Genomic DNA, 14,462 nt, shown 5'->3' with positions numbered 1-14,462 from the left:
GCCCTAAATCATTAGAGAGAAAAGGACGCTGTCGCCAGAGACTGCAGACAAGACCGAGTTGAATGTACAACTGATGTAGGTGTATCTAACAAATGGAAGATGAAAAACCTTGATTCGCCCGCCGGCTTAATAGATCGAACGTACGGCGTCATCTTTGGCCTTTCTCTTCCCCGAATATGCATAACTGGCTATACTTGCACCAGTCCGAGACAGTTTGTCCTAATTAGTGTCTAGTCAACAACAACCAAATCAAAAAATACAAAAACATAACCGTTTGGCCTTTCCCGCCGAGCGAGTTCCCTGATGAAAAAACGCCACAAGCATTTCTAAAGACAAAGATTAAGTTAACCAGACGGCGGGTGTGATGACTAAACATAATGGAGAGAAGCCCGAGCTTTCTTCTTTTTCATACAATCTGCCGTATTATCGTCTAGTGTTATTATTTGTCCCCAAAGGATGCTGATTGCTGTTATCGTCAACAGTATCAACTAAAATGTACCAACTAAACCAGCAAGTGCATAATGAATGAAGGGAACTATGGACATTGATAACACACAGTAGACAAAATGGGCCCACACAAATTTTACGAAAGTCTAACGCAAAATAAATTTTATGTTTGCCCAACATGGATTCTAAGTTGGGGAATACCGATTGACCGTAAATCCTGTGTTGGGGGTCGGACGTAAAATTTACGTTGTAGCAACATCGATTCCAAGATAATAGAATGATGCGACAACTTATAAAATATCGTCAGTGTGGGACTTCCCAGCCTTTATGAATAGCGATGGGTTTCCACCATTGTTACTTCCGGGGAAATTTATCCTAATTGCTACAGGGCGTGATTGACAGATGACGGCCTGTTACTTTTGTTTACCGACTGTCGATTTGAGAATGTCACGAGTGGATTTAATTGACGTAACTTGACGGTTGGAAGTTTGAAACCTCAACTGACACAGTCACATTAATTGACAGGACTCAACCAATGTTTTTTTGCAAGTCAGCGACTCCTGAAAGGTTTGTGGTCGGGACAGCATATACTTTTTATAATGCCTGGTTTTTGCCCACAACCAATATGGTGGTCGCATTCCAAAATGGCTGCCAGTCTAAATTGTATTTCTGAAGGCTTCCAGCAACAAGTTAAGAAAGTATCCGTGGCAAGTCATCACTCTTTGTACAAAAACACCCCCAGTATGACTGCTCAGCAACGGCCAATAAAGTTTCCGAGATTTGAAGCCGATGTAAATGGTAATTGTAACAAGAATCCTACAGGAGACCCGGCGATGACTCGATGATTATTCCGGAGGGAAATTAATGGGCTGAATGCATATCCTGGCCGTATGTTTGTAAGAAACTAAATACTACAATCGTAAAGGCCGCTCATAGCCACTGTCGTATCCATTTACTCAAATTCCCCCGAAGCCTGTCTGGTAAAACTTGGCCCACCAAGTGTCCAAGATTCCGGTTGACTATATCGGCAATTCTATGACCAAGGGTTCTAATTGGTAAGAGGCGTCTATCCTAGCTCAGAAACACAATTACCGGCGCCAATCCAGCTGCATCCTCTGTGGGCAGCTGCCTGATCTGGCGCTCATGAGTTGTAAGAACTCTCGCAGGGAAATTGGCTGCAAATAATTACGCGTCCATCTTATACAAGATAGATCAGTAAGCGGATTCCGCTTGTTTTTTCTTGGATGGACGTGTTTGATTTCATTCCGGAGTGACAATTACTATACGGTTAGTTGGGATATAAAGCTGCTACATTTGCGGATGGTCAGTTAATACCAGTCTTTTCGATCATTTTTTCGCCTTAACCAACATCCAGTCAGTATGAAGGCAGTTTCACTAGACAGGCGCATCGTGTCGGCACACTTGCACGGTGTGTCACCAGCCAATCGGTTCCGGGGCACAATTACTTACCAACCCGGCCCAATTATACTCAATATCCCCAACTATCTAAACACACACTCGGTAGTTTCAGACAGATAGACATATCGCGGAACCATTTGCCACCAGCAGTTTTGAAAGCTGGTCGCAGTGGCGGGACTAAGTGATATGTATCCAAGGTTGACAGTTATGAATTGCTCGTCATTGTGACCCGGTGATTTGATTGCCGGAACGTTAATGATCAAGTCATCGACATGATTGAACGCCAGTGGGAGCGCGCCACGGCCTGTGACAAGTGGTTTGTTTAGGGAGCTTCTCACCGTCAGTTGAAGCCTAACGATACGATTGCCATCACTCCTTGAGCACCCTCTCCCTTTCAAAAGGCTTAAAAATGGAAACTGCCCCCCCCCCCCCCCAGGTGATCGCAGTATACCACAACTTCCGGCGGTTCATATAAGGGGACACGCAGCCATCGTATTTGCATATCCTTCAAATGAAAGTTGTCCATCCGTTTCAAGATCCTATTCAGTTCAAGGAGCGGACGCGACTTGATTTCGTCAACTTTGACGCCATAGTTTCCACGTGAGATTCTTGTTGTAAAGATAACTTAGGGGCCGCTGAGAGGCCTTTTCGCCTCGACAGTTGGTGCTAGAGCCAGACTCAAACATTATTCGCCGAGTTTGTTCTTCTATGGAGGGAAGTGTCAATGTCAGGTCGGGAAGAGAGATAACAATGAATGGACATTGATTCCACGAGGAGGTGTATTCACGGAGCGACTCCGGGACTGTTCAAGATGTCGATTGCAGTGTTCCCCCGCGTTGGCATCCTACGATGGTCAATCGATTTTTTATTTTCATGCTTGGTGAGGTCGGCTCAAGATTACAACTCCCTCATACCAATAGCTTGAATACTAGTAAGCCGCGTAGGACGATTGATTTGTCTCAACAACAGAAGAACACGTATCACCAGTCAAGAGTCATTCCGAAAAACTTCTCAATTTATTTGAAGTTTTTAACTGTAAGATTTGTTCATTTTAGAATTACCCCTCACAGTGTATCTTAATGATTAGAACAGCCAGATTTGCCTTATGAGACGATATTTTCCCATCTAGGCTCGTCCTGATAACCCTTTGATAGGACAGTAGAACAGTTGAAATTTAGGCCTAGGTGCGAGCAGGCTTTGTTTAAAGACAGCAGACCGCATTTTGGGTAGGCCAGAATTCGTTAACGGCGAGGTAAGCGGCAAAATAACGCAATGTACACTCGGCCCTGGGAATATTTTGTAATTCAAATAATCCACTATAGCGGTTGGTGGCGACTGAACGTGTCTAGATAAATAAACCTTCCTTCTTTCTAATAAATCACGAAGTGTTTCACAAAGAGACAGCCCTCATTCTTTCCGTACCTCTCAATACGGTACGCCTTTTGTACGTAAAATTGCAAAATGTCAATAACATCTCTCAGGCCAATCTCACGGCGCATATGCTGAATATTCGGACACGGTAATCCGCTTCAATATTCTCCTATCTCTACTAAAGCTCTCCACTAATCAAATGATCTCACAAAAGAAAGAATGCGAAGCTTGCGGCGAGGCAGTGAGCTCTAGACAGGTACCTACCGCGGTCACAATTTGCGTCCTTAGATAAAATTACCACGCTCCGGCTCATCCCTATTTCGTGACATTGCGGATCTTTTGCTACTGGGTGACACTGAATACGTTATAACGTTTCTGCCAGATGTTGCCGAGATCAAAACGTGTTGTTCCCAGTTGGTTTGATTTCATTATCAGCATCGGCTTGTTTCGTAATAGGATTCAGATCTTTCGACACATTCGCAACCAAACAGGTTTGCTGTGATGTCATTGTCGGCAGTCAAACTCACTGAAGGGAGTGTTTCTATGCTAAGTATCTCCCCCGCGCATCAGTGAATTTGCGAAAGTCCCATTTCTCTCTTACCGGTTTGCGACGGAGAAAGCAAGTGTAAAGGTATTTTTGGATGAAATATTTTAAGAATAACAAACAGGTATGTGCTGTAGTGACAACACAAAAAACACCACATTATTCCTAGCAATATGGCTCAGTCGATACCACAGGAAACGAAATATGATCGATACGGCGAGTAAGTTGATAAATAAGCGGACTATTCAATTGACAGAGAATCATGCATAAAAGCCACATTGTTGACAGAGACTTGTAAAGCACACCCACAGGAGGCTGCTGTCCTTCCCTTTTGTAAAAATCATCTCATTCTCCGCTATGATGGAACAGATGATGAAAGAGAAGGGGAATTAATAAGAGCAGGTCAAATGGTTTAATTTTATATCATCTCGTCATTTTATACCACGCTATAACTTGGTTATTTCGCAGGTTTTGCCATTATGTGTATTTGCCTTTGTCATTTTAGGCCTCTCGACCCCATTAAAGCTCTTACATGGGGGTCGATGTTATCAGAATTTTCCTGGAACCCTTTGATAAGAGAGTAGGACAATGAGAATTTCGGCCCAGGTATGAGCGGGCTTTGTTTAAGTATTATAGCCCGTGTATTTCTCGAGGTCTGATTCTTTCTCCTCCGAGGTAGGGGGAAAATGACGTAATGGCACGCCTTACGAAGAACGACAGCCTATGTCATCAACTCCTAAGCGAATTTCAAGCTGTGAGGTGTGGTTTGTAAGTTAGAGTGCCGGGATCCAGACAGCGAAAGTCAGATTCCACTTTTTCTGGCTTTTGAAATTATTTCACTACTACCGTCACCAGCCTTTGACAGCCTAATTGAGAATATTAGCACGGATTATATTCAGGAGGCTATACGGATCATCAAACGATTTCATTAAGACATTTCAGACATGCCTTATTCGCATGTTTGTGGATTTAATTAGGTTATTGATTCAGACACGTCTACCGAGCGAAGTTCAACCAGAGAAGCAAACTCCAGGAGAACTCATGTCATTTTATTATCTTTGAAACAACCTATCGCCAATGCTCAAAACAGAGGTTGCGTACCCTTCCGACTCCAGTCGTCATCTCCTTGGTTGAATTACAGTTATATAGTGATAGATTTGATATCTATAAAACTCTCGTGACGACTCGAACCCACGCTGCCCGAACTGATCTTCACGTTAAAGTCACATGTCGTGCTAGGAGACTCGAAGCGAAGTTTCCATATGGTCTCATGTAGCAGGAGCGACTTAACCCAACCGTTAATCCAAAGACGAAATCCCAATTGTCTGGTTAAGTAGATAACATTATAGGTAGCTTAATGAGAAATATTCCATAACAGCCTGCATTATTAACAAGTCCCGGAAAAGTTTTGTTTCTTACAGGTAGTTATAAATTCAAACCATTCAAGCAGAAATGAAAATATTTTTGCAAGGTTTCTGACACATCAATCCCTGCATTTTTGACTTTCACCACAATACATAGTGGTGCAATGCTGAATCTAAATCTGTACAACCATTACTGAAATTTAGGGTCAGCGTTTGAAAGCCTTTCGCTTCCGACTGGATTCGAACCATTGATGGTTTATGAGTCGAGACTAGTACAGGTTGACGTTGTTCAAAGCGAGAGTTTCTGTCACAGAATCGTATAATCTATGACGATAATCGCAAACTCCCTTTTACAGATTCGATGATGGCCTATGGTAGATTCTATGACGGGAATTCTATCAAAGATGATATGGCGGTTGGTCCCATCATAGTACGCGTAACCATCAGCGTGTAAACCCATTCGAGTTATAGTCTTCGGATATTTTTCTTCGGCAAGGTATTTTTTTGTTCCTTGAACATGTTGAAATGTAATATCACGTGGCGGCTTTATTGACCAAAAATCGTATTTGAGCGAAACTATGATACGTTTAGCCCATTAAATTGCCTTCATTTTATTCAATGACTGATTTGAAATAGAACATTTTGCATTTACATGTAGTTGTTCAAGCTGGGGTGAAAAATTGTGGGATAATTTTCACCCTACTTTGAGCCAATTTCATCTCTGAGCTATGGTGTCTCGTATCGTGATTGAACCGCTGACAGGAATTGAATTAAAGTTGCTTTACATTTTAGTGCGTATTGTATCATTCCGTCCATACAAAAACCATCGAATCTACATGTTCTATGTAAACCTTACGCTCATTCGGATTGATCTTTCAACTTGACTGAATCTGAATGCATGCAAAATGGCTTAACCGTAGGCCGTAGTCTATTACAAAAACCACTAATGGTTGATTCATTTTGCCATGAGAGATGCTATCTTGAAGTCGAGGAGAATTCAATTGATACAGAGGATTATACAACATGATGAGAGAATTTGCATGTGGCATCGAGAATCATAATAAAGCGTATTCCGAGATAGAATCAGAATTTTCTGAGTTAAATTTTTTTGTGTGTGGATTTATCTTGTTCCTTAGTGGATCACTTGGAGATTTATTCTATTAGTCAAACGATAACCTCAAAAGAAATTCACTTAACTTTGGTTGATAGCCATAAAGTAGTTTGGGTGATTTGTAACCCACCACTAAAAAGTTTATGAAAACATGACTGTTCTGGTATTTAGATTAAAAATGTACCCAGTTCAAAAATCCCGACAATTTTCTTATAAGATTGCCTCTTTCAGTTTCAGGAATGTGATTGTGCATATCGCAGATGTGCAATTTTAGTAAACTTCTTGTAAGATTCTTGGTTTAGGGGAGTATTCCGTTCGTATTTATTTGTGTCGTGGGTCAGGAAAATAGAAACACTGTTATACACAATGCCGCAGTGCGGTCATCATGATAACAAACTTAGTAAAACTCGGTATCGATAGTATCTGTTTATCTGTTTGAAATTCACATTCAGTACGTACTTATGCAATTTTTCAAATTCAATTTCGAATTATATTTTTTTCACGAATGGTGTTGGCCCTTAAGATGTAAACTGAGAATCTTGTAAATATTGTACGTGTGCATAAAATTGAGACTAGAAACATCAAAGAATCAAATATCTAAAAAAATAAGAATCTGGTGGGGATTTTCGTCCCGTTTAAAGTGTTTTTCAGACAGATCTGGCCAACGGTACTTGGCTGACCTGTTGTCACTTAACTGTAATAGTGTCATCACAAATAGTGATGTTACACAGCCCTGGGCAGCCGGTGTCATAGTTGACTGGTTTTTATAGTTGACACCGTGAAAGAGCATTGATCATGACTTATTGCGACACCATAGAGTGTTTTCCCGATAGGTCTGGCCAACAGTACTTAGCTGACCTGTTGTCACTTAACTGTAACAGTGTGATCACAAATAGTAATGCTGCACAGCCCTGGGCAGCCGGTGTCATAGTTAATATTTGACACCGGGAAAGAGCATTGCTTAGGCCTACCCTTAGAATAATCTAGTGTTGTGCAACACCACTATCTTTGACCAAGGTAAATGCGATATAGTGACATTCCTCAGTTCAACTAAGTGACTTTGGAACGATATGAAAAACACTTTACTGCCCTGATTACGACTATGACAGTGAAGTTTGTGAAACCTTTCTACAATACCATCACACCTTTACTCAGTTGACCTCCTTTTTCCTGTTTAGGACATCTGACAAACCCAGTATTAGATGAAGAGAATCCAATGCATAACAACTAGGTGGAACAATTAGATTCCAGCTTAAAAGGATCAAGTTATTCGCCCATTATTGAATTATTGCTGCGACAGTGTGCAAGATTAGATGACTATTTCATGAACTCATAACAAATGCAGCATAAGTGTCGACTGAGTTACCCTCTCATTGCGGTATTCACGCATTCCATCGGTGTCCCAAAAAGGCGACTAAAAGCGGAATGTTCCGGGATTCCGCTCACAATTTAAGCCAGTGACGGTCAGTAAAATGAAAAGTAAGGCGGTGTCTTTACTCTAATAATAAAAGTTGTTAAGCTTTTTAAAAGATGTTTTAGGCTTTCGGCCAACGCAAATATGAACACCAAAAGAGGCTTTTTGTAAACTAAAAGACCGCTAATGGTTTTTGAGCTATTAAACAAAAGCTGGAAAAGCATTGTTTCTAAGACAATTCACTGCAGCAAAAATAACAAGTTGTCGGCAAAAACTACCATCAAACTTCACGGTTGATAATGATACTGGCATTTGTTGGTTTAGGTCAGGACATTATCAGGGATGACATGACCAAGAGATCGTGAGTAATTGTTCACATCATAAAAAAAAGTTGCCTTCATCATTATACCAAATGACGCTTGTGTCACTTTCTCCTATTACATTAATTCTTGTTTTGTGACCGTGACAGAAAGATTGCCAATGTTGCTGGCCTGACTATCCAAGAGTTACGATCCAATAATAAAAATGGCCGCCACGGCAGCCATCTTGAATTTGGTGTCCGTTGATTTCGGGAAGAATACTGTTGATTTGATCGAACTAATTTCTTTAATGTGTGTTGGGAGGCATAAGAGCTTAACCACAAACAGCCATAGACTTCCTTCTTCGCAAACGTCCGGCCGACAAGCCAGACGAAACTACCTTTTAGCTCATATTTCCGTTGTCCCCCTCACATGCTTGAAGCAGTAATGGAGCCGTCAGTGATCTAACCTCCTATTTTTAAACTACCCGAGGCAAGGTTGGCGGATCACACGCTAATGGTTTTTAGCATTACATGTGATTGCACTTGTCAGCGGTGCTTTAAGCCAGCTGTCCTTGGGCCTATTTTAGAAGCAATCGTCGGCCTGCCGCAAGCGTTTTCAGTAAACAAAAATGTTCTTTTTACAAAATTGCAGGTTTAATTCAGTTAAAAGAAAAGTTTATTTTTTAGCTGCGATATTTTACAAACTATCATCTGAGTACTGTTCTTGTGATCAAACATTTACAATGTATTTCGCATAAATAATTTGTGGCCTACTTGGTCAGAGAGAATCAAACACACCCCATGAAACTCTGGTATTCCTGATCGGAGTTTCAGCAGTTCATGTACCTTAATTTGTAAAATGTTCTTTCAACGACCCCAGGGTAAACCTTTACAACGGCGAAATACGACTAATCACTAAGAGTGATGTTCTTATCATTCTTGTTTCAGTCCCCCAACGAGTTGACGTGGCACCATTTGCCCTCTCGGTAAGACATGAAGGCCTCGTCCGGACGTTCACTTGGCTCAAAGGGGAATCTGTCAACCGACTTGGCTGAGGGGAAATCCCCTGAAACTGTCGGATGAATAACGTCACTTCATAAGTACAAGGGCGAATATCGCGTGGCTATCTTGTCAACTTGTTTAAACCGTTAGTCAGTTCAGTTAAATCGAACATGTGGTGAGACTGCTATTCTGTCTCAGAGTCGGCGGAGTCAGAATTGTGTTGTGCAACATACTTATTGATCTATTCACCACCGATTACAATGATTCGACACAACTTTTCATATAGACGGAAGAAATTTGAGTTAAAATGCGTGCCCCTCTCCTCAATATTTCATGAAGTTTACTCCAGAGGTCGATGGCGAAGTATTAAGAGTCTTAACGCAACATTCATATCAGCTTATCGATATTTCCATCCCCGATTCCATTTATTCGACCAATATTGTTTACAGTTTTTGAAATGTCTAAGTTTAAATGGGTGTCTCTCAACTCAATATTTTATCAAGATGAGTCAGACTTCGACAGAGAATTACAGAAAATACAAATTCAGTTAATACCACAACTGCCGCTGACGTAATTGTTCTTCTTGATAGGAAACAATGAAAAATTGTTTTGTTGTCATCTCTTCCCTGTTAAGAAATAAATTGTCTTTATATTGGGTAAACAGGAAAATGTCCGCTTAACTAATCGCTGGAGAAATCCCTTCGAGTTCAATTATTAAACGTACGAGAGGAAAATAAGCACATTATGTTCACCGCTCATAATTATTGCTTTCGTCATCAATACAAAGCGCTGACGCATCGCGCCAGTCTGTCACCGCGACAAGAGCTCGACGGGCGACCCCACCTACGCGCAGAAATCGTCAACTACATTCGGTACGCCCCGCTGTTTCTAGCCGTCGGCAGGTTTTCAGCCGTTACCGGCCGACCGGCGTTGCATAGCCTTACATCACCTGGAGGTGCGCTACTTAAAAAATAAACTCGTTATGCCAGCGGTTACTAGAAACGGGACTACCGCGTTCCACCACATCTCTATCGCGATGCGGTCGCAGGTTCCGCGGTTATCATTCGCGGAAGTCGCCTGTAAGTAATCAGAGAGTAACGCTTGGTCAACACGATGAAGCCAATGAAGAAAATTCTTGTGTAAAGATCTTAACGCCAGTGCAATCGCGGAGGTGATTCCCCGCTGAATACATATCATTATTCAGCGGGAACGCACTGAAAGATAGTCAACCATTTTGCGGCAAAATAGTACTGATGCCGAACGATGCCGAATGCGGAGAGCGAAAGCTTGAAATGGGTCTAGAGAATAAGAAACTCTGATCAAAAAGGCAAAACGAATGAAACGGTCACTGTTGCAGGGAGTGTCGATCGATTAGGCAATGCTGGTTTTATTGATGGACGTGTCAAACTTAATCTCCCATTAGACCCTGCCTTGCTTCATTAGTTAAGACGTAACTTCTCAACGGGTGGTCGGAGTTTGAGAAATTATAATGGATTGCTCTTCATTAAACATTTTCTTCTGATCATTACAAAAAAGTGTTTTGTGGGTTTTTAGATACTTTTTTAGCCAAGTCATACATGCACGCTCTAGAGGTCTTTCGGGTAAATGAAAAACTATTAATGTTTTTGATATTGTTAAAAACCTCTAAGTGTTTTTCATTCCTCTGGAAGACCTATAAGGGGTGCATATTTGTGTTGGCTTAAAAACTTTAATGGTTTTCGAAAAGCTCAAAAACCTTCATGTTTGAGAGTGGAGGCATGTCGATATAGAAAGAGGCAGGTTTTCCACGCCCTTTCAATCGACGAAAAACGAAGTAGGTAGGACTGTGATGTCACCAAGTCCGGCGCGAATTCAGTGACGCGACCTTTCAAATCATACCCTTGCAAACAGGGCCTCCAACACGACTTCTCCTTACGTATGTTTCCATTGAGGGAGGAAGTATGTATCGAGTGAAATGGCCCGATATTGTCAGGATGCTCGTGAATCGGTTTTCGTACCACGAGGAATCATTGAACTCTTGAAAAAGCTTCGTCGATAAAATACATGTTCATTCAGCGTACGTCTTCTTTGTTTCATTTGTAGGAGGGTTTTTACCGACTTCTTTACGGTTTGAATTCTCTATTCCTGATTTATCCGACAAAATTCCGGCATTGTCCGACATTTTTCTGAAAGGTCGGATTTCTTGAAAACCTGTGAAAAGGACTTGGGCTTCCCAAACTAGGGCATCGAAAATCAAAGTGTTTGGTTCACACCTCATTAACCCTATTTAGGATACCCTGAATTTTGTTCACAGGTTTCTGAACAAATCCGACCTTTCAGGGAAAAGTCGGACAATGTCGGACTTTAGTCGGATAAATCACGAAAAAGTCAGCAATGTGCCCAGGGCTGTATAGTATGACATTCATATCAGCCAATGAGCGCATAAGTTATATAACTGATCTTGCGCTCAAAACAGCGAGGAAGCAATTAGAAAAATACGCAGAGGCGGTTCATGTTTGATGCAGTACGACAATTTCCGGTAACTGAAATGATCACAGGCGCGCTTTTTATTTCTTTTTCGGAATAAAATCTGAAGAACTTATTGATGTGAATGTCGATCGCGATATAGGTAAGGTTATTTCCTTTTTTGATGTATTCTTATGTCTTTGATACGCCGTGTTTGGTTTTCAGTCTAATCCGATGATTAAGTAAGTTTCTCAAAGTAATAAAAAATGCCGATTATTATCATTATTATCAACACAATCTCAGACATTTTTGTCATAGGTTATTTGATGAGAAAAAAGTACCTGCTATAAAAAAAGAATTGTACGTTTTCGCCATTAAGAATTTTAGAAATATAGTAAAACTTTAAAAATATGTTTAAAAGGTAAAAAGTCATTTAAAACAACATAGCCTACCTTGCAGTGTATCAAAGGCTAAGCACTATCCTCTTTGATCCACACAAGAATATGTAGGAAAATGAGTAACGATGTCCACTGAACGATAACAAGATTTCAGTAAGAAGGGCAGCTGTCCACAAATCGCGTCGCAGTACCTACAAAGTTGTTTTTCCTTATGAAAGTAAATGACACTGTTTCTGCACACCTAAATCACAGGCTGTGCTATCAGGAGTCGAAGTTTACGATTGAAGAGGCTTGTATTTACTCACCGTGCGTTCTGTTAACTTCTTTCTAAGCTCTGAGGTTGGCCCTGGTTGCGCTAACAGAAAAGCACTAATGACGCCCACGTCGCGGCGTAGCGTAATGGTAAAAGCGCCCAGACTCCGCAGCGATATTTGCTCGAACTACACCAATACCGATGATAATGATTCACTTATTGATGAAGGAGCGTCACTGGACTCCGTCGTTTTCTTCGCGTGGCAACGGATGTTATCAACATATCGATAAGAAACTTGAAGCAGGCTTTTTAATGCCAATGTAATTCGTGTTCTGTGATTGTAAATTCGTGTTGATTCGGACTTCAGCGCGGGTTTTGTTTGTTTTCGTGAAGAGATTGGCACACTGGTGATTGAGTAATGGAATCCTCTCTTGTTGACTAATACACACTTAAAGCACAAAATCGGTTGCCGCATGCTACTTGCGTTTGTTGAAGAGGTCGACTTGACCGGACAGCCTGACGACTTGGTCTAGACATTCATCCTAGTCAATGGGTGATATGAATAAAGACTAGCAAATGCTTTTATCTAAATCGCCATGTACATTTACACTAGGCCTTCCTGTACAAAACCGGAGTAAAAGCATTTGCTAGTCTTTATTCATATCACCCAATGTCATGTTTATAATATGGTTCTTCTGTGATGATTAACTGACTGATTGTGCTTCGGAAAATCCTCGACTTGCGTTTTATTTAGTCTTATATTTCGTCGAAAATCCAGATCACATTTTTGTAAGATTCTTAGTTTATAGATTTCGTTCTGCTGCGTGTACATGAGCATGTAAAGTAGAACCCCGGTAACACGACCACTCATGGGACCGAGGTTGAATGGTCGCGGTACCAGGGTGGTCGCGTTAGTGAAGTTTAAAATCTTGGGACAAAATGCATGATTGTTGAATTGTCGAACTTTTTCATAATTCTGAAATATTTTCAAAGCCAACATTTTTAGGGGGCTGATGATGTTTCTTCATTTTGAGCAGAAAAAAAGCGAAAAAAATATTTGGACTCTGAAGTTGTTCATCCTTCTGAGTTGAATTTCTTCATGAGCTTAAAATTCTGGAAAGTTTTCAAAGCGCCATAGCGGGGTGGTCGCCGACCGGGTTTCCACTGTACATTCGTAACAAGATTCTGGCAAAATTCTTTAGCTAAGATCTTAAATTCTTGTTAAAAATCACTGGTTTTTGTTGTTGTTTGTTTTAGAATATTTCTGAACTTTAAAACATATAACTTTAAGATATCAACTTGACTTCAAAACGTCAGTTAAATCCCGTTTACAAAATGTCATTGAAATATTTCTTGAAAGAAATCATCAGCCACACGAAAGAAAAGCTTAACAATGAGTTAGCAATATCGGTTTTAAAAAGGATGTAACGTGAGCAAATAATATAACGAAGACCGACATTTTACAGATTGCGAGAATAGCATTACAGGAGCAGACGTCAGAGACATTAGAGTAATCCAGAGGAGAGCATCAAATCTGGATATATCTGCACTCTAATTGTTATTCAACCTGCTTAGCTAATTACTGGATATCAACAGATTTTGTATCTGGTCTGTTCTTGAACCTGGTCATTTTTATGCCGCAAAGTTTTAGTAGATATCAGTCCGATGTTATGGTAAATAATGGTCCCTTATCTGTTCCTAACACTTAGAGAGTCGGCAATATGGACTTAGATCATCATAGCATAAGGAACTATGGGTTTATGGCACAATACGCGCAAACCAATATCAGCTATTTATAGCCCATAAACCCGCCATAAATCGGCGCGAGATGGGTCTGTGGGGAGGGATGCATTAGTAGAAACTGTGATAACGCGGGGATTATCTCGGTTTATTCTCGCCGCATTTTCCAATTTTCGTCGCAGATAAAGTGACGAAGTTACAGACATTAGAAGTTTTAATCTTGGTTGAAATTTACTTTGAATGAAATATCAGAATACACACTGATTTCAATTCGTGATTATCACATCAAATGAATACGTTTTCTGCCCAATACAATGCATTGTGTGTTAATCCCAAATACACATAAAACAGGTTCTTACAACGTGCTAATCAACTGTAATCTTCTTTCAAGGTAATCTTTAATGAATTTTAAGATTTCTCGCAAACGACTTCATCTTTTAATCACCATGATATTTTAGCAATCGCTTACCAGTTTACTGATGACAACAAGATAATCTGAAAATGGAGATTTGGATAGGATTTCAGTTTTCCATTTCAATGTCGATTGCGTTATGCCATATAATGTCAAATTCAACTGTTCATGTGCATTTTTGCCAAAAAAGTATCTCGTAATAGAAATTTAGGCTTAGTTTTCCTCATTGGCGTTGGATTAG

At 40.6% G+C, this 14,462-nt stretch overlaps 1 protein-coding gene across 3 annotated transcripts in view; it reads right to left on the bottom strand.

The window, feature by feature from the left end:
- The window catches only part of LOC135492397 (FMRF-amide neuropeptides-like), a 62,045-nt gene extending 49,783 nt beyond the window's left edge, over positions 1–12,262 (bottom strand). The window contains exon 1 of one of the 3 annotated variants that reach the window (XM_064778861.1): positions 11,871–12,262. The gene's annotated coding sequence lies outside the window, so the exon portion shown is untranslated. The remainder of the gene's footprint in view (positions 1–11,870) is intronic. The other 2 variants (XM_064778859.1, XM_064778860.1) reach the window with 2 other exon arrangements.
- Positions 12,263–14,462: the final 2,200 nt, after the last annotated feature.

The sequence above is a fragment of the Lineus longissimus genome, chromosome 8 (assembly GCF_910592395.1).
Source record: "Lineus longissimus chromosome 8, tnLinLong1.2, whole genome shotgun sequence".
Classification (NCBI taxonomy): Eukaryota; Metazoa; Nemertea; class Pilidiophora; order Heteronemertea; family Lineidae; genus Lineus; species Lineus longissimus.
This window is presented reverse-complemented; position numbering and strand designations above follow the sequence as displayed.